Raw genomic sequence first — 24692 nt, forward strand, 5'->3', positions numbered from 1 at the left:
TATTAAAAAATACAACTACAGATAACATTTAAAGAAGACCAATAAAATCAGTCAACTTGCATCTGATTATAATAAAAACAAGACTTTCTGAGTACAAACACATTCCCATATAAATAATGAGGTCCATGGCTGACCATGGACATGGAGGAGTCTCAAGCTTTGAAATATATAGACCTTTATACTAACTTGGAAACATTATGCAAGAGAAATAGTTTGTCAGGAATATGTAAAAACTAAAACTGAATTTGAAACAATTGAAAACCCATCTATGAAATTTTAAATGTCTACCCCTTAAATATCAATAGGGCTAGACAGTTTTGTAGGAGATTCAGAAATCAAATCTTCAATAAAAGACCAGCAGTGTATTCATGAAAAAAAGATCCAGAATATGAAGCATAGAGATTGCAGGATGGTCAGTTTACTCTGTGAGGTTGAGCAATTCTCTCCACGAGGACCTAAGATGAGAAGGCCACTTTGAAACGCAGAGGGGAAATTTCCTGTAACAGAGACAGGCAGGGTGCTAAATTGAGAGGCTGAGGCAAGGGAACCCCTGGGATTACAAACATGAAGTGAGACTGTTTGAAAAGACACAAACTTTCCAGTGATATTTTAGTAGACCCATCACAGTCTTACAAATGTAATATTCATTTCCAGGAAATAAGTAGGAGGGCTGTAACTGTGTGATAGTTGTGAGTCCCCAGCACAAAGTGAGGAGGTTTGAACACCCTCATTATGAGTAGGTAGTTCTGGAGGCTGGAGAGGTGGCTTTGTAGGGAAGACCCAAGCTGTGCTCCTAGCACCTAGGCTGAACAGCTCACAAACTGTCTGTAACCCCAGCTCCAGAGGATCCAATGCCCTCTGCTGGGCACTGGGGACACCTGCACACACACACACACACACACACACACACACACACGCACACACACACATTAACAACAACAAAAAAACAAAAAAAAAAACAAAAAAACACAACAACTATATCTTTCAAAAATTAATGGGTGGTCCTGTTTCAGGAATAATTACTAGATAATCTACTCTGCTGATCTTTGATGGGAAACAAATCACTTGACCACCTACATACACACACCACACAATGTTGGATTTCAGAGAAGGTTGCACTAAAAGCCAGGGCAATTATTCCAACGTGTTTATTCAGAGAATGGAGGCCCAGTGAACTTCTGTGTCCTTGCAAGAAGGCAGCCAGAGAGGTTTGTTAGGAGTATTTGCAAAAGAGGGAGTTGAGTTTGGAGTTTACTGGAGAACTTGAGGAACTTGGCTCAGGGCTGGGTGATTTTGTCAGAGTTTAGCAACATAACTGATCCTTGTTGAGTGTTTAGGCAATAATCTAAAGAACTTGGTCAATGGCCGGCAAAGGTCAAGGGCAGCCTGGGCTCACACTCACACGCAGCACACAGCTGGTCCATCAAGGCTCTCTGTATTCTCATCAAGTATGGTGAGTCTGCTGATTGTCTGAGAACCGGAGGGGAACCGGAAGCCCCGGCAAGTCACGTTAGTGGTACATCATCTTTATCGAGGGCAGAGGGATCAGGATTCCTCCTCTCCTCATAATCCTGGGTGTGGCAAAGGAGCAAAGCAAAGACTTAGAAGTGAATTGCTGTGTTGGGAAGAAATAGAGGCATCTGCATATGTATCTATACATTGAGAATATTCAAGAAAACATGCAAAAAATAATTTGATAGGTCAGCCAAATTTAAATACGGTATAAATGAAGTTCCTCCCTAAACATCAGCAGTTACCAAATTAGAAACTGAAAATTAAAAAAAAGGAAAATACAACATTCCTCTGTATTCAGCAAATCTAAGCACAAAATAATCGGACACAAACCTGAAAAATTACAAAGTTATAAAATATAAGCAAAATACATTAACAGAGATCTGGTAACTTTAATATTTAAAGGTATATATTTTTCCCATTATCTTTGGACCATCTCACCAAAATCTCTCAGACTTTTTAATTGAACATTCAGATAGAGACACAAATACATAATAAAACCCAAGAAAACATTGGGTTGTCATGGAAGACTGCCATAGAGCTGTGTGTCCTGGTGTGTGTCTTACCCGTGCAGGACTGAAGCCACTTTAGGAGGAGCAAGGCTCTATTCCGGCTTAGAGTTCAGGGGATCCAGTCAACCACAGCAGGGAAGACGTGGCTGCACCATCACGAGGCCAGCTAGTCACATTGCAAGACAGAGAGATAAGACAGGAGGGAGTCTGAAGGACTTTGGAGCCTGACTTAATGCTGGACTTCCTCCAGTCAGGCCCCACCCACTGAAGGCTCTCTCACCTTCTCAAGCAGCGCACCTGCTGGGAACCAAGAGTTCAAACACAAGCCCATGTGGACATTTCACAATTAAGCCACAAAAGTACCATTTTGATCAGAACTAATCGATGGCTTTGTGACTTGTGTAAGCCTCAATGGTCTGATTACCAGGATGGGAACGTAATTCCTAAAGTGGGATGAAGATTTTGAGGCAATCTGTGCCATTATCTTTGATCAAAATAGCATCTCAAGATTGTGGGAAATTCAGTGTTCTAGCGAGGAGTGTAGGAGCAATTCAGATTTAGAAAATTAAAGAAACCAAACTCTTGTATTCCAGAATGGGAAATTTCAAAGTATATAAATTAGAAGAAATTTAAGACAATATACACAAAATACTTGGAGGAGAACACATATAATTTAGACTTTAAAAAAGGAGACAGAATGTGACAAAGGGAAACAGTATTTTGATGAGATAACAAATGGTGAATCCTGGGAAACAAAATATAGTTAGAGTTTATTATGTATCATACACACAAAAATAAGAATCAGCAAAGAAAAGATGTTGTTGAAAAGAGAAATGAGAGAAAAGATGTTTATAAGAAATTCAGAGGTTAAGGATAGCATTAAAAAGGTGCTTAATATTTAGAGCAAGTGGATTTTAGCCATAATACTTTGTTTGGAGATTCAAAATTAAAATCATTAATCATCCCCTCCAGCTGCAAGAATGTAGGCAAACAGACCTTTCCACAGGCAGCACAGAAACCAGCAGCTGGGAGAAGCCCTCAGGGTATGAGCTACTGACCTACACAAAAACAGCAGGTGCTTTGATGAAGAAATTTTACTTCTGGATATTAGCTTCACAGTTAAAAACAAAACATCCACTTTGAAAATAGAGGTGGTGGCACATGCTTGTAACCTCAGAACTGAGGAGGCAGACACAGACATCTTTTGTGTGGTATGAAAGGAGGGAGAGAGAGAGAGAGTCTCACGGAGCCTTTGGCCATCATGTGGCCTAGAATGGCTGGTCAAAGAGCTGTGCTTATCTCTGAATTTTTGTGATGAGATTGCTAGGCCTGTTTTCGTGTTTGTTTGTTTTGTTTTCTGTCGCGTACACCCTCGTCCCGCAAGGATGACGCGACCACCGGAGCTCTTCTCACTGCAGTTTATTCCAGGACTTTATTCACTTTCTCACTTTTCCCCTCTCTCCTCTCTTTCCTCTCTCTCTCTCTCTCTCTCTCTCTCCCCTCTCTTTTTCCTCTCTCCTCTTCCTCTGTCTCTCCTCTCTCTCTTCCCCTCTCTCCTTCCTCTCTCCCGGGGCAAACCTCTCCCAGCCCTTAAGTAGGCATGGGCTGCCAATCCTGAACTGCCAGGTGGGCACTGCCCATAGGTTCAAGCATATGCAGGCAGCTGATAATCATTGAGTGATCATAGCATAGGTCAGGCCTTAGCCATAGGAGTTGATTATACATCTCCATCAGGTGTGACACCACGCAGCTCGCTACAGTTTTCTAAATGATGACCCTAGAAAATTGAACTCGGGTTCTGATACTTGTATTGCCTGACAAAATACAGTGCTTTGTCAACCAAGTTATCTTGCCAGCCCCCAAACCAATGTCCATTCCCGACAAGTTAACCAGTTTAGGATGCTCTGCTATAGCAGCACAAATGGACCACAAGTCCTGCACAGAAAATGACTCCCATGTCCCCTGTACCACAGGGCTTTCCCAGCCAGAACCACAAGACAGAGCTGATCGCTGGACTCCGCATCCAACCTCCTAGGTCTCTTCTGATCAATAGGCAGTCTAGACATGATGAAAGCAGACGTGAGGACAAACTCCTGTGTGGTTAGGACCTCCTTCCCTGCGGCTGTTGGGAAGGCCTCTGACACCTGGACCGGCGGTGTCCCCACAGTCTGCCAGGCCAGTCTAATCTAGTCAGAGCCATCCCAGGGCCCTTGTAACCCTCACCTGACCGCTTCTGACATTTGAGGGGAAAATTGCTGTCCGGAGGTTTCAGGAGCTGTAGGGAAACATTCATGGGAAGGAAAGAATGTCTTTCCTTTCGCCGTGCCTCTGTGGTTATTTTGCTATTGGGATTCACAGATAATATAATTCAAAGAATGTACTGTGTGTCTTGAGACTGTGATATCTTTATTTTCAAAAATAATATTTAATTCATTCTTTGAGAATTTTATTCAATGTATTTTAATTGTATTACATACCCCTGCCTCAACTTCTCCCAGATCTACCATCTCCACCCTCACCTCTCTATCCACGCAACCAAAGAAAACATTGAGTCTCTACCCCACATTCGATAAATCTAGTCTGTGCTGCTTTGGAGACTGGGGCCTTCCCTGGAGAGTGGCTCACCTACCAGGGGTCACATCATTGAAGAAAATTGACTAGTTTCTCTCTCCTAGCAGTTAACAAATGCCAATACCTGCTCAGCTACCCTTTTCTGTCCTGGGTTTTTTTTTTTAAAAGATTTATTTATTTATTATGTGTACAACATTCCTTTCATGTGTGCCCGCATGCCAGAAGGGGGCGCCAGGTCTCATTACAGATGGTTGTGAGCCGGGAATAGAACTCAGGACCTCTGGAAGAACAGTCAGTGCTCTTAACCTCTGAGCCATCTCTCCAGCCCCTCTGTCCTTGGATTTTGTCCGGCTTATGGTTGCCCAAATGTTGTGCATACTGACACAAACACTGAGTTCAGACTTGCAACTGTCCTGTTGTTTCTGGAAAACACTGTCTTCTTGAGGTCACCCCCACCTCTGGTTCTCTCTCTCTCTCTCTCTCTCTCTCTCTCTCTCTCTCTCTCTCTCTCACACACACACACACACACACACACACACACACGGACAAGCTCTCCATGTGATGAAGGAATCTTAATAGTGATAATGGGTTAAAGTGGGATCCTTCAACTCCCAGAGCAGCAGGAAAACCTTCCTGCCAAAATCAGAGAAAAGGCACACTGTTTTAGGAAACTGCTTTTGTGTGCATATGTGTGTGTGTGTGTGTATGTGTGTGTCATATGGGTCATGTGCCCATCTGTGCATTTGGATGGAGGCCAGAGGTTGATCTTGGGTGTATCTCTCAGGTACTGTTCACCTTATTTATTTATCTATCATTTATTTATTTAGAGACAGAGTCTCTCTTACTTCTGGGGCTTCCAGTTCAGCTAGCCATCCAGTGAATCCCAGAGGTCTACCTGGGTCCAGCCTCCCAGTGCCATGAATACAAACGCTCCCCACTCTGCTTTGTTCTGTTTAGTTTTAGTGTGTGTTCTGAGGATCAAACCCACATCCTCATGCTTCTTGTCTGGCAAGCACTTTGCTGATAGAACTATTTGCTAAGCTCAACTTTTAGGCATTTTGTTTCTTTTCCTTAGGTATTTTGTTTCTCTTCCTTCAGTCGTCTTTCTTAGAATGGCAACAAAGTGAAAAGAACAGCATCTTCCCCTGAGCCTTCTGCAAAGCTGATGACTGATTAGATATCAGTCATGGAGGGGTGGGAAAATTGCAAGTTCAGAGCTTAAGTAGCATTTATCTTGGGCTATCTTTAACCCCTTAGTAACCATTCCTCGTCCAAGTCTGTGTCTCGCCACGTCTCACGACTAACAGGTAAAATCCCTTGGGAATGCATTTCTGTAACAGAACATTAGCTTCCACCAACTAAAACACCACGGATGCTACTGGATTGAGCATGGAGCCTCGAGCTGAGATTTCCCCACTTTGCTGCCACCCGTCTACTTAATGTTTCTACCTATGTGTTTGAAATTTTGTTCTGTTACTAAAAACTTGATAAACTATTAACACATTGGGGCATGGAATCTGGGGTAAGCCAAATCTGTGTTTCTGGGCCACGGTCACTCATATTTGACTCCAGAAGAAAATATCTCCTATCCTTTTTGCAGTAAGAGTTCCCTCCCCCGCCCCCTGTATGTGTGTGTGCGCGCACATGTGTGTACGTGTGTGTACAATAATTTTGGAAAAGAAGCTGTGTCTGCACAGACTGATTGACAAGTAAGGAGTCCAGTACCATGGAGAGGTTGGAATGCTGTGTGTGTAGAAGTTAGTTACCTTATCTTGGGCTAGTTCTAGCCCTCCAGGACAGCCATTCCTTGTCCACCTCTGTATTAGAGCTAACATCTTGGGGCTAACAGATAGAAACCTTTTGGAACCTAGGAGCATAGCAGACAGCCAGCTTCCACCAACCCAGATCTCAGAATGTCATCACTGTCCAGGCATCTAGGGTCTATAGAAAAGCTTCCCCCATCTCACTGTACCTGCCTCCCCGATTACCCACCAGAGTATTTTAGAGCTGTTTGGATTAATTCATTAATTTAACTTATTTCTGTCTTGTAAAACTATAAAAACTTCATGAAACTGCTTTCATATTGGAATGTGGAATTGGGGATAACTTAAATCTGTGTTCCAGGGCTGTGGTCAGTCAAAAATGGCTCCGGAATAAACTATCTCTTTTTCCCTTTGAGATGAGAACTGCGGTTTTTCCATTGACATGTGTGTATGCATGTGCGTGTGCGTGCTTGTGTGTGTATGTGTGTGTTTAAGCTTGAGAACAATTTTATTAGCATTTAAAAGAGAAACCCCAGGGTGTCAAGCTGTAAGCCTGAGCAGCTGCCTGGAGGAGAAAGATGAAGAAGAAAGAGAAGACTGTGTTATTTCAGTTAGTCATGGAAGTCAACTGTGTGGTGGACAAGAGGCCACTGGGGAGCAGAGCTTTAGAGAAAGAACGAAAAAGCCCACAGAATCAGGGGAAGCATAAACTTGGGTCCCGGCCAGCAACCAAAAGAAAGAGACAGAAGCAAAGAAAAGGCAAATGCTGTGGCTTCACTCAGAAAGGCAGGCAGACGAAACAGAACCCCGTGGTGGCTCGGGACTACTGAAAGTTGTGTTGGACAACGACAGCGGGAAACCTGGACGCGATAAAACATGGAGACAATGCAGAGAAGGAAAGAAGCAGCCTTTGAAGCCCTCCCCGGGTGCTCGGCTTTCAGACAGCATCCTAGCCGGGGGTGCCTTTCCCTTAGACACAGAAACCAAGCCAGGGTACAAGCAGGGCGGAATAAAGAAGTTCCTTTCGCTGCCAGTGGGATTACTGGCACCCACTACTTTCAATAGCAAAGTATTTTATTAAATTGTATTTCAAGTTAAGAGAAGAAAATGAAGCGGTATTTAAAGGGAGCAGGGTGCTGAGCTTTAAATAAACGTTGCCTTGCCACAAAAAGATGCAATTCTGTGAACGAAGCCTGTGAGGTTGAGAAGGGGAACGTGAAAGACATTAGGGGCCTGGAGCCTTTCCGTTCCCAGCTCCACGGCTCAATTTCAGGAACTATTAAAGACACAGCGTTATTAAAGACAAGGTTCTAGTGTTGCCACTTACAGGTTCTCGGGATTTGGGGGGTGATATTTATAATGTTTCCTTCATCAAAGTGAATAGCCTTTGAATCCCATTTTGTAATCCCTATTCTCACTTTCATCCTTTCCCTCTATTTAAGTGGACTTAATATTTAGGAGTTGTCTCACGGTTCTGGATCTTTTGGCTGAATTTATTTTGCTTTATTCTCTTGTTTGATGTCTTTTTTTTTTTTAAATCACCAAGTGCCCTGCCCCCCAGAAAGCCCTTCTGGCTGTTCTTTCCATAAATTCCTGGCAACAACACTGTCGGCTGCCCCTGTAATTAGAGTGGACTCAAACTGGGTAAATGGCATTTTTTTTAGTTCACACTCCACCATCCTTCATGGGGTGGCCTTGAACTGTGTTCTTTAATGTGGTACAAAACACACATAATACAAACTTAAAATTTAAACATCTACCCCTTGTTTCACATGCTGTTCGGGCCTACCACTGTGTGTCAGTGGGAAGACATTTTCCCTTCTACAGTCTCTTATGGTTGTAGGTGTTCCATTGTCTGCGTGTCGGCACGTGGGCAAGTGTGTGCGAGTGCATATGTGAGGGGTAGTACACCCTTGTCATGGAATGCATGCATGCGGTGGTCAGGGGACCATCTCACAATCTCAGGTGGCAGCCTTTACTTTTCAGCTTGTTTGAACAGCTCTCCCTCCCTCCTTCCCTTTCTCTCTCTCTCTCTCTCTCTCTCTCTCTCTCTCTCTCTCTCTCTCTCTNTCTCTGCCCCGCCACCTTTCTGTCACTCCCCACTGCTCTCTCTAGGCTAACTGTCCCACAAGCTTCTGGAGACCATCCTGTGCCCCCCTCTCACTCACCATAGCAACACTGGGATGACAGGTCTGTGATGTGTACACAACTTATCTGGATTCTAGGGATTCAAACTCAGGTCTCACACTTGCATGGCAAGTGTTTTCCAACTCTCCTGATCCCCAGTCATTAAAGGTTTTTGTTTGCTTTTGCTTCTGTTTATTGAGACAGGGTTTCTCTGTGGCTTTGGAACCTGTCTTGGAACTCACTCTGTAGACCAGGCTGGCCTCTAACTCACAGAGATCCACTTATCTTACTCCCAAGGGCTGGGATTAAAGGCGTGTGCCACCACCACCCGACTATTGTAGGCTTTTAAAAAAATGTGTATTATTCCTGGATGTCAGTTTGGCTGGCTATGACGTTCCTGGGTACCATTTTATTGTTATCAAACTTTCTCAGTGCCATTGTATCCCAGCATTGGATGTGATTGCAGGCATCTGAGGCTAGGTATGATTCATGCTGGTCATGCCTCTCTCCCTTGCTTCCTACACCATAATACACAATGTCCGTATTAGTCAGGGTTCTCTGCAGTAACAGAACATGCAGAGTGAATCTCTCTGCATATAGAAAGGGAATTTATTAGACTGATTTTCAGGCTATGGTCTGGCTAATCCAATAATGACGGCCTGTGAGCAGAAGTTTCAAGAATCCAGTAGTTCTTCACTCCACAGGGCCGCATCAGCTGGTCTTCGATAGACACCAGAATCCCAAAGAAGCGGGCTCCACTGCCAGTGGAGGAACGGGTGTGCTGTGCTAGCAAGGTGAGGGCAAGCAGTGAGTCAGCAAAGCTTCCTTCTTCTCAGTCCTTTATATAGGTTGACAGCAGAAGGTTAGAGGTGGGTCTTCCCACCTCAACAGATCTGGATGAGAAGGAGAGCTTCTCACTTTGACTTATTTAATTAAGCAAAAATGTCTCACAGGTGTGCCCAGCTATTTGGGGGTTTTGGTTAATTCCAGATATAGTCAAACTGACAACCAAAATAGCCATCACAATGTCCTTATTATTTTTTATTGTTGTTGTCAATCTCTTTTACTCTTAATGTAGAAGAAGGGGTTTTTCTATGACATTTCTTGCATATGAATCCTTGTGTTTGGATCATATTCATGTTCCCGTTCCTCTCTCAGTAAAGACCTCCTAGAGCCTTCAACCCTACTGACTATCCCTCATAGGACCAGAAGGTACTCTGCATGTTACCAAGAGAAAGGTCAGCATCAACCCAGCTAGGCACCCTGAGACCTTCAATGGTGGCCTGTCTGCATAGTCCCCTGGTGCGACAGTGTTACAGAAGCTGTGGGAGTAGCCCACCAGCATCTGATTGGATCAGAGGTCCACTCTGTGAGACGGAACCCATGCCTGACACTGCTAAGGTAGCCCAAAGCATGAGACTGGATAGGCCATGGGTCTAGGGGAAAACCAGATGCTATGTTCTGTTCAAGGGACATCAATGACTCCCAATGGCATTCTGCTCTATCCATAGATCAGTGTCTTGCTCAGCCATCATCGGAGAAGCTTCTTCTTGCTGTAGGTCAGAACTGACACAGAGACCCACAACTGGACAATGAGCAGAGAGTGCGAGACTTTGGAGTACCCAGTCCTAAATAGGATGTCTTCATGATCCCCCTTCCTTCAGGGCTCAGAGAGCTATGTGATAAAGGGGGTGGCAGAAAAAGTGTTAGAGCAGGAAGTAGTGAATGATTCCACAGAAACAGTCTTCCAGACTCAACACAACTAACACACAAACAAACTTACAGAAACTGTGGTAGCACACACAAGGCCTACACAGGTTCAAGGCACTGGGCTCCTAGGTCTGAGATGAGTGGACCACGCCTATACTGTTTATCTATGTTTACGTCTCCTCCATTTTAGCCTGAACTTCCTGTTAGGACTAAAGATGGGTTTTGGTGGTTGTGGGGGAGACCACTGGCCTTCTTTGTTCCACTTCCTAATGTGGTCACTGAGAAGAAACCTTCTATTGCTTTTCACTCTTAACTATGCCTTTAAGTGGACTAGTCAGGATGGTTGGCCAAACCTGGCTAGTAGGGGGGCTGTCAGGACCCAGGCTCTGACCCTAACTGTGCTAACATCTAGGTCAGAGATGCTACCCATTACCCTTCACTGCCTTAACTGAGGCGTCTCCACCTGAACTGTCTGGTGTATTGGCATGGCGCCTGCCATCCCTACAGCCTCCCGCGGTCTCACTTGGGGCTACACCAGCTTTACTTCAGTAACTCTCCTTCTCACAAAGAATCCACAGCAGCTCAGTCTTAAACAATAGGGTCCTTCTCAACAGGACACCGAGTCACAAGCTCAGAGCCAAGGAGCGTGCCAGCAAAAGGACCCACTCTTCATGCCTTTCACCACAACCTCGGGCTGGATGCAGGACACAGACCTGCTGGCCTGTCCCACAGGTAGGACGCACGCTGGTCTCCTTTAGTCTTGTCGATGGGGCTTCTGCTCCCCTCCCCCTCCAGGGAGCTGCACAGCTGCAGCCAGAGCTGTCTGCTTCTTTTCAGGGCACAGCCCTTCTGTACGTCAGCTCATTTCGTCTGTCCTGTCAACCCCCTGCAGGGTTTCATATGCTCCTCCACCCTTTCCCTCTCTGCAACCGGCTCGTCTTTGTTATCCCGACTCCTCTCATTCACTCCCCTACGTGGAGGCAGCCTCTGATCTATTATTTTACCCCCAAGTCTCCACAATGGCCTTTTTAATCCCTACTGCTTATTAACTTAGCCAAGCCATATCGCAATGGCAACGGCTCTGGGTAGAATTTTCCAGAGGGACGGAGCGCCTTTTAGATCCGTTTCAATTTGGATTCTTTCATTCATGAACATTTCCTTCAATTTTATCTCTAAATATATTCCTTCCTTCTTTGTGGGATTTCCATTCAAGGACACCAGTTGATGGTATCGTGACTTTCCCATGCCTCCCTTGTCTATTCCTGGCCTGCCTGTCTCTGTGTCTTTGTTCCTGATGTTACTATGATTTGACTTGTGTAGTTCACTGCATCGCTTTGGTGCCTCTGGTTATTTTTGTTTGGTTGGTTGTTTTTTGGTTGCTCTTTGTTTTGTGGTTTTTCTTTGCTTGTTTTTATTCTCTTTTTAACTAATTCCCTCATCCTTCATCTCAGGACTCACATTTAACAGGTTTTCTCTGCTATAAAGGGCTCACATGAAACCCGCCTTCCATCATGTTGTCGTTGTGGTTTCTCTTGGCCTGATTTCTCCCGATGGAGGTTTGTCTAGCTACTGGTGCCTTTCTATCTGTTCCATGAGCAGTAACACCCTAGGGCAAGTTTTCTTCCACACTCTTTCAGACTTTTCTGATACTAATTATCTTCCTCCCAATTACCAGCCAGGACAGCATGCTGACCTTTGAATGACCTTCACTGAGAGTGAACCTGCATTTCTCCCGCCTCTGAGAGCCTCAGGAAGGCCAGGTGAATTCTAATTGGTTTTATTAATAAAACCTTGGGGCCAGATATGGGACAAATGCTGCAAGATCAGAGAGAGAAAGAAGTTAGCCACAGCCAACGCTTACCTTGCTAACTCCTCAGTTGAAAAATGGCTGAGCACCTGTCTTCTCCTGCCTTATTATATTCCTCTCTCCACCCAACCACGTCCCTTCCTGCCTGTCCAGACCTCCAGACCTCTATGGTTAACTAGTGGCTACCTCTGCCCTCTGATCTCCAGGCAAGCTTTATTTGTTAGAGCACAAACAAATATCACCACAGTGAGCTTCCTTCTTCTCTCTATTGGTTACTGGTCTCATAGCTGCAGCAAGGAATCTGACCAAATCAAGCTAGAGAACAGAGGGTTTATGTTTGCTCACCGTGGGAGGCTCAGTCCTGGTGCAAGTCACTGCAGCAGGACTGGAGCGCCCGCTCTACCGCAGTGCCGAGTTTCGAGCAAGGAGCTGAGGATTTAGAGAAACACCACACAGCTGGTGCTAAGAGAATGCCATTTATTGAAGGGCGAACATGGTCTGTATATACAGGGGCTTGCAGCACTGTGGGAAAACCTAGGGTTGGGAAGTTCCTGTTATTGAAGGGCCGAATCAGCAAACAACTAAGTGGAACAAGGAGCTTGCCCCTAGGCCAGGAGGTGCAAGGTGTACTTGCTAGCCAAGGTCAGCAGGGAATAAACAGACATGGGGGTGGGGTCGGGGCAACACAGGACCTTTACACAAATAGTCACAGTGCACCCTTGTCAGGAAGAAGGAGTGCAGTGAGGGCTGGTGCTGAGCTTGCTCCTCCCCTTACGAAATTTGGGACCCCAGCCCCTGCGTTGATGGCACTCAGACTTAGGATGCATTTTCCCACCTCAGTTAACCTAATCTAGAAACTCCTTGCAGATATATACCCGGGGTTTGTGTCCTAGGTGATATTAGATCCTCGTCAAGTTGACAGTCAGTATAAGCCACCGCATCCTGTCTAGATTGAGCTTTAGTTTTTAACGTGTGGTAACTCTATTCTGCTAGCACAAAATTTGGGAACGTCGGAAGAATGCTTAAGAGAAATGTTCCCTTATCTCCTCTCTGTTCAAGGTCGACTCGACAGGGGACTGAAGTGCTTTCTAAGTGTGAATACCCTGATCTTTCATTTTGAGTCCCTTTGTGCACGCATGCGCACAAAAGAGATGAACCCTGAGTATCGTTCCTCCACGACTCTGCTATAATTTTCAAAAAGCAGTGTGTGAGAGAGAAAGAAACCATGTGACAGAGTTCACAAGAGGGGTTTTTATTAAGGAAAGGGAACATAGAAGGAAGGCGAGGGGGAAGACAGGCCTCTGGGGACAGGAGCAGCAGGAGAGGAGAGAGGCAGAGGTGGGGGAGACAGAGAGACAGGCAGGGAAGCAGAGAGAAAGAGAGAGAGAAAGGAACAGGGAGAGACAGAGAGAGAGGAATTGGGCAGGGCCCTTTTTTAAAGGGAACATAGTGAATGTGCACAGGAGGTGCTCTTAGTGGCTACAGCTGAGGACTTAGCCTGTCAAAACCCCAAGGGCCGGCCAGTACAGGTGCCTGAATGCTAACACTCTCCATCTTAGTTCTTTGAGACCATCTCTCGCTGACTTGGAACTTCCCAAGGAGGCTAGGCTGGCTGGCCAGCAAGCCTCAGGCAGCCATCCGTCTCCGCCTCCTCAGCTCTGGAGCTATAATCTTGAGCTACCACACTGGTCTTCTTCTCTTTTATTTTTTAACCTAGATTCTAGGAATCAAGCTCAGATTCTCATGCGTGTTCAGCAAATGCCCTACCACCTGAGCTACCACACCAGAGCCATTTGTTGCTCCTTTTTAAAACTATGGAGTAATGTGCCCTGGGCCCAGGGCCCTGTTGAAGGCAATTGATGAAGACTGTGTTAGCTCTCTTCCGCAGATGTCAGTTATGTCTTCTGTTAGAGTACTCCAAGGCCTTGCCTCAGCTTCTCCACACCCTAGCCAATCCTATTTTAAGTGGGAACCCACAACCAATAACCTTGGGCCACACTTGCTGTGTGCACCCTTTCAGGACTGCAAACCCCTCCTTTGGCATAGCCACTGGCACCATAGTACTGCGTGGATGAGAAACATGCGTTTCCTTTTTTTCTTACACGACCAGAGACATAGCGTCTTTATTGTGCAGTGAATGTCACAGTTCGGGGACTGGGGCGTAGCTTAGTTGGTGAAGTGCTTGCTTTGCACACACACCAGGATCCGAGTTTCATTCCTAGAATCACCACAAACATGCTGAACCTGGTGTTACACAGTTGAACTACCAATGCTAGGGAGGTGGAGACAGGCGGATCCATGGGAGTCATTGCCTGGCAGCCCAGACTGCTCCGGAAGTCCTAAGCAATAGCGAGAGACTGTTTAACTTGAAAACATGGTAGATGACGTATGAGCAATACCTAGGGAACACTGCAGGTCCGTGGTGGCCTGTGCTGATTCACTATGGGCTCCCCCATGGATGCTATGGAGATAGTCCTTTGGGGGAAAGAAACAGCTGGAGGGAAGGGCTGCACACAGGAAGTATATGGAGAATGCCATTCCATTCTTTCACTTATTAAAAATCTCTCTCTCTCTCTCTCTGCTTGTGTGAGGGGTATACACATACACGTGTGTGTTTGGGGTGTGAATGTGGACAATACAGAGGAGAATATTAGTGTCCTGCTCTCCACTTTATTCCCTTGAGGCAGAGTCTCTCACTGAAACTGGAACTGGGCTTCCACTTACATGCCCACATCATCTTCCTCTCTGCTTTCACAGCATTGGGATTAGAGGCACACCCAAGATCATGCCTGGCTTTTTACATGGGTGCTCAGGATTCAGATCCTGTTCCTCAAGTATTTGCAGCAATGCGTCTGATCTCCTGAACCATATCTCCAACCCTGGGTTTCATTCTCTGACAAGTGAACCAGAAGTTCAGAGAGGACTATGGACAGCTGAGAGATATATACATTGGCAATATAAACGTTTTAGAAAGCAGATGGCTGGATGTACCTGAGACCTTAAGATGTGGCAGGTGGAACATTCATAATTCAAAACACACAAATTTCAGAACCTCCCAAGTCTAAAACTTTTTGAAGGCTGGCACAATACTGCCAGTAGAAAAATGCTGCGCCGTGAAATTGTTTCATGAACCAAATTATTAGAAGATGAAAATATCACATTAGAATATTAAATGTTAATATAAGGTATAGATATCAAGTATTAATCTAACATTCAAAATACTCAATATTAAAATCACGAGATACACGCTGTGTGTATAAAGAATATGGGAAACACATAAATCTTACATTTACCCAGGTCTCATCACTGAGAGAATATTTGGGAATCACAAGAAGTTCAAAATCAGAAACTCCTCTGTTCTTTCAAGTGTTTCAGATAAAGGACCTGCACTGAGTGAGCTTCTCCACACGCATGGTGGTTTAAAGTTTAGATGAACAGAGGACAAAGTATGAAGAGCATCTGTCTCAAGGTGCTTATCATGCACGGGAATGAACAAAGTAGGCGAGCTGATAGGTAAGCGGCCAAGGAAGTCTGGGCATACCTACCAGCGCTCTACTTCACAATGCATCAGTGCGCATGCTCAGACCCCGCCTCGGTTACTTTCTTGTTGCTTTATTAAGATACGTGGACAAAAGCAACTTAAGGAGGAGGTTTTATGCCAGAGAATTATAGTCCATCAGGGCTGGGAAGGCATGGCAACAGGCAGGGAAGGGGTGGTGGCAGGAGCAGGAGGCTGGTGGGTCCCACTGTACCCCCACTCAGGAAGTAGAGAAAGAAAAGCAAGCTTCTCACCTGGGAGTCCGGGCATCTGTAACTTATCAAAGAATAGAGCGCTGTTCTACCTTCCCTGGACCTGGGTTTTCACCAGGGTGTGAAACACAAGCAAGGTGTTGCTGTTCCCCCAGGCTTTGGCGTCATCATTGGGACCCCTGCTCTCTCCACAGTCAGCGCACCCTGCTTGGCTAGCCCCGTAGCTTCTTCCAGGTATAACACAGGTTCAATCCCTGCCAGCAGGAGCTACTGGGAGCACCCATCCAGCATTACTAGCTCCTGCTCCAAATCCACTCTAAGTGTAGCTTCAGAAAGACCTTTGTAAAATGTCATCTGTCCTGGTTGATGTGCATTGAACACTTATAAGCAGGATGCCTAGTTTCTTGACATCTGTTGGGCGGTCCACCTAGTGAGGGCCCAGAAATCGTTTGCTGGAGGAGTTGGTTGGCTCCCCTTAGTGTCTGCAGGCACTGGTACCAGCACGTGCATTCTTGTGACCATCCCTTGCCCCCTCACGGCCCCAGTGTCCAGCATTTCACTTCAAATCGGCTAATTAAGATCACACCTCTAGAGCAGCTGATGACCTTGTCTTAGAGAACTGGCCCTTTGAGGCCACAAGGACACACATCTTCACAGAGGAGAAGGATACTCCACTAACAGGCTCTGAAAAAAGCACAGCTAGGTCTCAGGGCACAAGATGGATGAGGCTTGCTTGTCAAAAGTGGCCTGGGGACAGCCTGTCTTCTTGTAGCGTTAGCATCTGGTGTAGGGAGTGTTCTCAGGAGCAGCTTCTCCAGATGAATCCTGCCTCACGCTGTGAGAACACATCTTCCCTCTCCACCCTGAAAACCTGTCCTTTCCCTAGGTCCATCTCAGACTGCAGCTGCTCTGGGAGCGCCCTACCGCCTCACAATGGGGACTTCTCATTTTTCTTAGCTTCCTTGGCTGCACTCAGTACTTTGTTCAGCTCTGATCACTTGTTTTTTTTTCCAATTGGGAAAAAATATATATATATATAATAAAATTTTATATATCTATATAAAGTCTAGGAATCACAAATGAGAATAAATATGTAATATTTGTTTTTCTAAGGCTGGATTTAATTACTTAATTCAATATCTCCAATTATACCTATTTTTCAACAAATGACATAGCTATCTTCTTAGCTGAAAAAAATCATACATATGTATGTGGATTTGTATTTTTTTCCTCTATTCCCTTATTATCAGACATCCAAGTTGCTCTTATAGCTTAGTACTTGTGAACAATGGTGCAATAAACCTTGATGTGCAGTTGTCTCTTGCTGTGGAATAATGTTCTTGTACACGTGTAAAGATTTGTCACTCACATTGGTTTAATAAAATGTTGATTGGCCAGTATCCAGGCAGGAAGTATAGGCAGGGCAATTGGGCTAGGAGAATTCTGGAAAGAAGAAAGTCAGAGTTAGTCACCAGCCAGATACAGAGGAAGCAAGAAGATGAGAATGCCTTACTGAGAAAAGTTACCAAGTCATGTGGCTAAACATAGATAAGGATTATGGGTTAATTTAAGCTGTAAGAGCTAGTTGGTAATAAGCCTGAACAACAGGTCAAACAATTTATAATTAATATAACCCTTTGTGTGTTTATTTGGGACTGAATGGCTGTGGGACCAGGTGGGACAGAAACTTCTATATACAGCCTCTATATGTTGTCCTTTGGCTAAGTATCCATAGGGGTGTACTGGATATTGGAATCTATGTTGCTTTCTGGATTCTGCATACCAGCTTCCTTAGATGCTAGACTAGCTACAGCCCTATCAGCAGTATACAGGGATTCTCTTTGGCTTACATTTTTATGGTTTGCCTAGGGACCACTGCTCTGACTGGGGTGAGATGGAACTCAATGTAATTTTAATTTATACTTCTCTGATGACTGATGGGATCAAACATTTTTTATGTTTATTAGACATCTATAACAACTTTTGAGACTTGCCTATTCATTTTAAGCACTCCCTTCTCTTCCCTCCATTCCTCCATTTCTCCTCCCTCTTCCCTCTCATTCTCTCTCCCTTCCTCCCTTCCTTTACTCCTACCTTCCCTCTCCTTTTGATAGCTGAGAGCCTGCTCAGTGTCAGACACCTAAACACATTAGTGAAGAAAGTCGTCCTGGCTAGAATAACTGAATTGTGGGAAGATGATGAAGGGAGATGGGGTGTGCACCTGTGGTCTGGGAAGACCTGGGAAGCACTCCTGGGTGAGGGAGGTTTGAGTGTGATGTCTGGCATGAGCCAAGAGCAACAACGCAAGAGGGATTCTCCGTCAACGAGCAGCACAGCCCTGAGACACAAACACTCAGCACAGAGTGCAGCCAGCCAACTGTGACAGCGGAGGATGAAGTCTACAGAGAGACCATCTGGCCTGGGCACTGGATCTCCCAGACACCACTACCGAGAGCATCCGCAGGTTCCCAGGCATCACACTTCAACATCCCTCACAGAGCCCCAGACATCATGCTTGCGCCTGAAGTAAATACCTCTCGGGGCACAAGAACTCATCCTCTACCTGGGAAGAGTGAGTCTCTGCTCCTCAGGACCATTCTTATCTTGTTCATGTAGGGAAAATATGATATTTCAGATCACAGGAAGTAGGGAAATAGAGGCAATAGAAGAACAGAAAATTGTAACTCACAGATTAGCAGCTATGAGTGCACAAGAGATGGAGGATAAGAGTTCTATCTATGTAATGATCATTCCTCAACTCTTAGGGGGGTTGGCCTTTTTGTCATTCTTCTCCCCTTTCTATTTTTCTCTCTCTTCCTATGTGTGCTCCCTGACCTCTGGCTCTCACCATCTTTCTGCTCCCTCTTCTGCTCCTTTCTGGTCCCTGAGCCTTGGGGGTGAGGTGGGGGTGATATTGATGTCTAGTTTGTGGCTGAGGACTCTGCAGCCACTTCTTCTCTGTGCTTTGCCCTGGTGTGAGTATCCCTATTAACCGCTAAGATGATCTTGAACAAATGGTCCTGCTGCTTCAGCCTGCCAAGTACTAGGTTAACAAACATGTGTTACCACATCCAGCGCCAGTCTTTGTTCTTCTCAGCAGATTTGACAAGGCCATCTGCATTATGGAGGGGCGTGTGTTCCACTCAAAGTCCATTTATTTAAGCGTTAGCCACAGTTAGTAAATATCTAGACAGTGTTTGACCAAATAGCTGGGAACAACAGCCTAGCTAGCTGACCTAACATTAACTAACCATCCTAGCATCGTAGCCTATTGTATACACGTGTGCATTTGTGGCACACAGAGGAAGTGACGATGAGCCACCAGTTTGTGAGAAAGTTCTTGGTGCTCAAACTTCTAATAAACTCTAGGCACACCCAGGTCACACCTTACAGTAGCCAGGGGTATCTATTCACAGAGCAATTTGTGAGGATGATGAGGGGAGAGGCAGCAGCAGGGCTGGCTAGGTTGGGGACCTCGAGGAGACACGCTAGCCAGTCTCACATTAGAGCCTGTTGCTTCCTGTCACCCTCTCCGCAGTCTCTTTGTGGGGGTGGCTCCTGCTAACTGTAAAATTAGGGTCCACGGAAGGCTTCACAGAAATGACAGCAGCCCGTATGGAAGTGGGAGAAGTGAGAAGACAGTGGAGAAGAATGTGGAACTTGTGTGTTTGGCTGTTCTCTGCTTCCACCTCTGGAGCCCTGGGGTTACAGCCAGACACCAAGCCGCCAGCTATTACACAGAAGATGGGGAGCCCAACTTTGTCCTTAAAGTTGGGTGACATGTTTTCTTTATCCTCTAAGCTGTCTTGCCAGTTCAGGGACAAGATTTTGCATTTGACCCTTATTATTTATTTTGGGATATATTTTACATTACACTTTTCTTCCGCCCGATTATCCAACTGCTTTATGCACATTTTCTCTGATCCCACCAAGTGTTCCTCTAGCAGCCTTCACCTGGCGCTGCCTGGTTCATGTGCTGCAACGTTCTCACGCGGCTGCAGAAGCTGAAGGTGCCTAAATTAATCACTGAAGAACTGCAGCCTGGGGCGGATGAATTTGCAGAAGCCCCAGGAAGATGCCATGGAAACAAACAGCAAATGTGATGCTGGCTTGTGGCCCTTGCTGCCTCTCCCAGGTGTTTGGAGGGTGTCTTCTGGGATGTGAGTTCTGTAGTTAGCACAGGCTCTCAATTTACTGGAACACTTAAGTCCATCTAGGGTCAGACATTAAACCAGGGGAGATGCCAGGAGCCAGAATGAAGGAGGGGCATTAATTACAGAGTGGGGAGAGAGGGAAGTACAGAAGGAAAGGGAGGGATGAGAGATAAATGAAGTTTGAAAAAGCCACAGGAAATCATACTTTATGCTTTCCTAAGATTATTTATCTGTCTGTCTGTCTCTCTATACCACTAGGGGTCATAATGTCTCCCTACATGGCCATAGTCTATCTAAGAAGACATGAGTAATCTCCTTTTGAGTCATTGGTCAGGGTTGTAGAAACAACTCACGCAACAATAGAGGCTATTGCTGTTGCTCATGTTTGCCTCAGAGAATCTGAAGGTATTCAAAGACCCTATTGCTGAAGACACCACACACACTGGACACAGGGTGGAAGAATGAAACCAGAGCTGACTTGGAAGCCTTCTCCATGAGGTCTGACTCTCATAGAACCAGAGTGTGCCTTGCAGTCTGCCAAAGGAGAAAAAGCAATCAATAAGAAGGGTAGCTGTGCTGTGGCAAAGGGGAAGATGGTCAGTTACTCCTCTAGAGCCTCTCTTTAGCAAAACACAGCCGCTTTATTCTCTAAACACTTCCCCAGATGTTTATCTTTTGATGAGATTCCAGGGTTACCTCCAGACAGTTTTTTTGCTAGTTAATCATTGCTTTCACGGTGAAGCAGGAATTGGAGTCTCTCAAGCAGTGGTTTCAGATGATATCACTGGTGACTGATTTTTCAGTCAAGAAGCTCAGAAAAGGAAGACTGCTTTTCTTCTGAGGAAGCTGGGCATTCAGGAGCAGAGAGACAAATGAACCTTAATCTATGCTTTGCATCGTAAACAAGTGGAATTCAAAGCAAATGGCATACTTAAGTGAGAAATACAAAATCTAGAGGAGCCAGGAAGATGCCTCAGTGGATAAAGTGTTTGCTGCCTGCATGTGATGACAATTCTTGGTTGTCAGCTTGGTAACATCTGGAATTAACCCAAAGCTAAAACTGGGGGGGGGCACATCTGTAGGGATTCTTGCTTAATTTAAAGTAGAAAAATCCACTTCTGATCTGGATATTTGAGGTAGGAAGACATGCTGTTAGTCCAGATCTTCTGAGCTGGGAAAAGACAGATTTTTAATCTGAGATCTTGTTGGGCCATGCCTTCTTTTTTTTTTTTTCAGAGTGAGGTTGGATATTTATTTAGTGGGTTATGGAGGGGAAAGAAGAGAAGGGGAGAAGAACAGAGAGGAGAGAGAGAGAGAGAGAGAGAGAGAGAGAGAGAGAGAGAAGGGAGAGACAAAAGCTGACTCTTTGGGAGGGAGACGGAAAAAAGGGAGCCACACCTTTAATGGAAGCCCATTTAAGGACATGGAAGAAGGACGCTTTTGCTTTACACCTGCTTGCCCTTGCCTTACTAACATGCCCTTTCCTTTAGTGACATTGGAACTTACTTCTCTGGGTTTCCAGCTTATACTGAAGACAAACTGAAACATCCAGCTTCATGGACTGAGCAACTACAAAGTTCAATTCTTGAACTTTCCATTCATAGCTATCCATTTTTGGATTAGCTGGACTGCAGCCTGTATGTATGTCATTCTAATTAATCACACACAGAGACAGACATTCACACACACACAGACACACATACACACATATGTAAACTCTATAGACCCTGACTGCCTAAGCAGTCTCACTGAATAAACATGCGAACCCGGGGTCTCATTTCCAGAATCCGAGTGAATAAATGAAACTGCACAGAGCAGTATACATCTATAACCCCAACACGGGAGAGGCTCAGAAAGGCGACTCTCAGGGACTCGCTGGTCAGTCAGTCTAGCTCAGACAGCTCCAGGTTCAGTGAGAGAGTCGGTCTTAAAAAATAATAATAAAAGGGAGAACAATTGAGGAAGATGTCTGATGTTAATCTCTGGCTTCTGTATGTCTGCAGGGGCAAGCACACAAGCACACACACCACACCTACACAAATAAAATAAAGCTGGATAAACCTAAGAAAAGAAAGGAAGGTGGGAAGGAAGGAATAAAGGAAAGAAGGAAGGAAACAAGACTAAAAATCTTCATGACCCCAAGTCCGGGTCAAGAATTCCTAGACTTGACACAGCTATGGCCCGTAAAAGAAGAAACTGACAAACCTGACCTAGTTTAAGTTAAAACTCTAATTCTGTTCAAGGCCCCGCTAAAAGACTGAAAAAGCAAAGTGTGAGAAGAGATGTCTGCAAAGCACATAGTCAACCAAGGACTGACTCTTGGGAGCACACATGCAGGCCCCCAAAGCTGCCAAGTCCAACAACACCATAGGAGCACACATGCAGGCCCCCAAAGCTGCAAAGTCCAACAACACCATAGGAGCACACATGCAGGGCCCCAAAGCTGCAAAGTCCAACAACACCATAGGAGCACACATGCAGGACCCCAAAGCTGCAAAGTCCAACAACACCATAGGAGCACACATGCAGGCCCCCAAAGCTGCAAAGTCCAACAACACCATAGGAGCACACATGCAGGACCCCAAAGCTGCAAAGTCCAACAACACCATAGGAGCACACATGCAGGGCCCCAAAGCTGCAAAGTCCTATAACAAGCAGCAGGACCTGAAGAGGGACATGAGACATAAACATATTTCACCAAAGAAGACACAAAAATGAAAAATAAGCACATGATACGGGATCCACATCATTAGCCATCCGGCAAATGAAAACTGAAACCAAGAACCAAGTCCCTGCATGCCTGTCAGGGTGCCTGAAGTGATCACACGAGGTACCAAAGACGAATGTCAGGGGGAGAGGTCGTGCAGTCTGCACATGGCCGGTGGGATGAGTGGGATGTGAAATAGCAGTAGTCTTTAGAAAATGTCTCAGGAGATGTTGAAGATGCTTATCGTGGACCACTGTATGGTTCACCAACCTCACTGGAGTGCAGGGAGCAGGAGGCGGGTGTGGGTGGGGCAGGACAGCCCACGTGTCTCTGTTTTAATGAGACTGTACTAGGTTTTGCCTCTCACACTGGACACAGAGAAGTACACATGTGAAAAAATGGCACAGAACATATGGCGCATGAAGCACAGATGCAGCCAGATTAGTCTGAACGAGGACTGGGCTGCGTTGTCCCCTGCAACATTGTGCTATCACTGTCTGTTAGATGTCAGCTTTGAGAAAAGGGAGTGAAAGGTATGGATCTTTTTAATTTATTTTTTCCAACTATGAGTCTTCAAGATCTCAAATAAATAGTGTGCATGTGTACACATGTGTCTATCTGTATATGGGTGAACATGCATACACGGGTGTGAACATGCATACACGGGTGTGAACATGTGTGCATGCATGTGCATGTACTCTGCCGTCACCTGCCTTGTTTTTTGAGACAGGATCTCATTGGCCTGGAAATCTAGTAGACAAGGCTGATGGGTCAGCAAGCCCCAGAGATCCACTGTCTCTCTGGTCATCGTCCATGATGGTTGGAGATATTCTAGTATGATCACCTTGTGTTCACCCATGCCCCTGTCAGTAACCCATCACCCTTGACCCATAAGTAAGTCCAATGAGATCATGGCTTCCTTAGAGTGAACTCTGCTTTGCTGGGTCTGGGAGCTTCTGAGGAGAGCATAGACATTGTTTGGTTCTCCCCACAAAAGGAATTCTTGCTACAGGTTTGGTTGGATGTGGGTTGTCCTCTGAGGTGTTGGTGTTGGAGGTTGATCTTAATGTGAGGGTAGAAAGAGTTAGTATTTAGTGGATGGCTGCAGGTCACTGAGAATGTGTCCCTAACGGGAATGGTGGCATTTCCTGTGAGACTTTCCTGAGTTCTCAGGGAGGGGAGTTATAAAACCCCTAACCTAGCCCCACACAGCCTTGCTTCCTCTAACCTGATCCTGTCAGTGCCTTCCTCATGAGATGAGACAGCCATGCAGCCTTTTCTGTTAGCCTCTGTGCTGTGATATTTGGAAAATTGCCTCTCTTTGTTTGTGTGCATGTGTGTATATTTGTGTGTGTGTATGTGTGTGTGTGTGTAAATACATATTTGTGTGAGCACTTGCAGATGTTACTGTCTGGGATTGGGAGCAGACAATAATGCCAGGTGTTCCCTCAATGGTTCTCTATCTTATCATCATTATTATTATTGTTGCTCTTATTATTATTGTTGTTGATACAAAGCAAGATTCTTCCAAGGGAGAACAGCCTGGGTTTGCCCAGAGTGGGTCTCTGTTTCGATTTGAGCTCCTCTACACTGGGACTCAGGATGGGATCCAGGTGTATCCCCGTTCTTCGTCACCTCCCCTCCACAGCTGTTGAACATTAAATCTGCTTCTGTTTGAACATGAGTTCAAACAGTCCCTGATGCAACAGTGTGGAGAGGCGTCTGGGTCAAGAGGAACCCACCCTCGTACGTTCTCTTAGTAACCACGAAAGCGAGTCATTGTACAGTGAGGTCAGTCTCCCCGTGGTGTCTGCTTTCATGAACCCACGTGCTCTTCTGCTCATGGCTGTGCTGTGAAGCAGCATAAAGTGTTCACTAGAAGCTGAGCTAATGCTAAAACTCCAGAACTGTGAACCCAAATCGACTTCTTCCCTTTATTAATTTTCCAGCTTCTGCAATTGTATGACAGAATATTAATAAACTGAGAAAAATTCTCCAGAACACTAACACTTTTATGACTGTCGATAACCTGCTTCCTGGGAAGCTCCACATCTTCTCAGGGTCCTCCTGCTCTCTGAC

General features: G+C 45.4%; 2 long non-coding RNA genes across 2 annotated transcripts in view; one reads left to right on the forward strand and one right to left on the reverse strand.

Moving 5' to 3' along the window:
- Window positions 1–24692, forward strand: part of LOC126496889 (uncharacterized) — a 319257-nt gene that overhangs the window by 217806 nt on the left and 76759 nt on the right. The gene's annotated exons all lie outside the window — the stretch shown is intronic.
- On the reverse strand, window positions 916–12099 carry LOC126496962 (uncharacterized). Its single transcript, XR_007590489.1, has 3 exons — window positions 12057–12099; window positions 2079–2190; window positions 916–1571 (listed from the first exon to the last, which is right to left on the reverse strand). It is a non-coding gene; the product is annotated as an uncharacterized lncRNA (long non-coding RNA).

Source organism: Alexandromys fortis, unplaced genomic scaffold, assembly GCF_014885135.2.
Source record: "Alexandromys fortis isolate MF-2015 unplaced genomic scaffold, M_Fortis_MF-2015_v1.1 scaffold_20, whole genome shotgun sequence".
In the NCBI taxonomy this organism is placed as follows: Eukaryota; Metazoa; Chordata; class Mammalia; order Rodentia; family Cricetidae; genus Alexandromys; species Alexandromys fortis.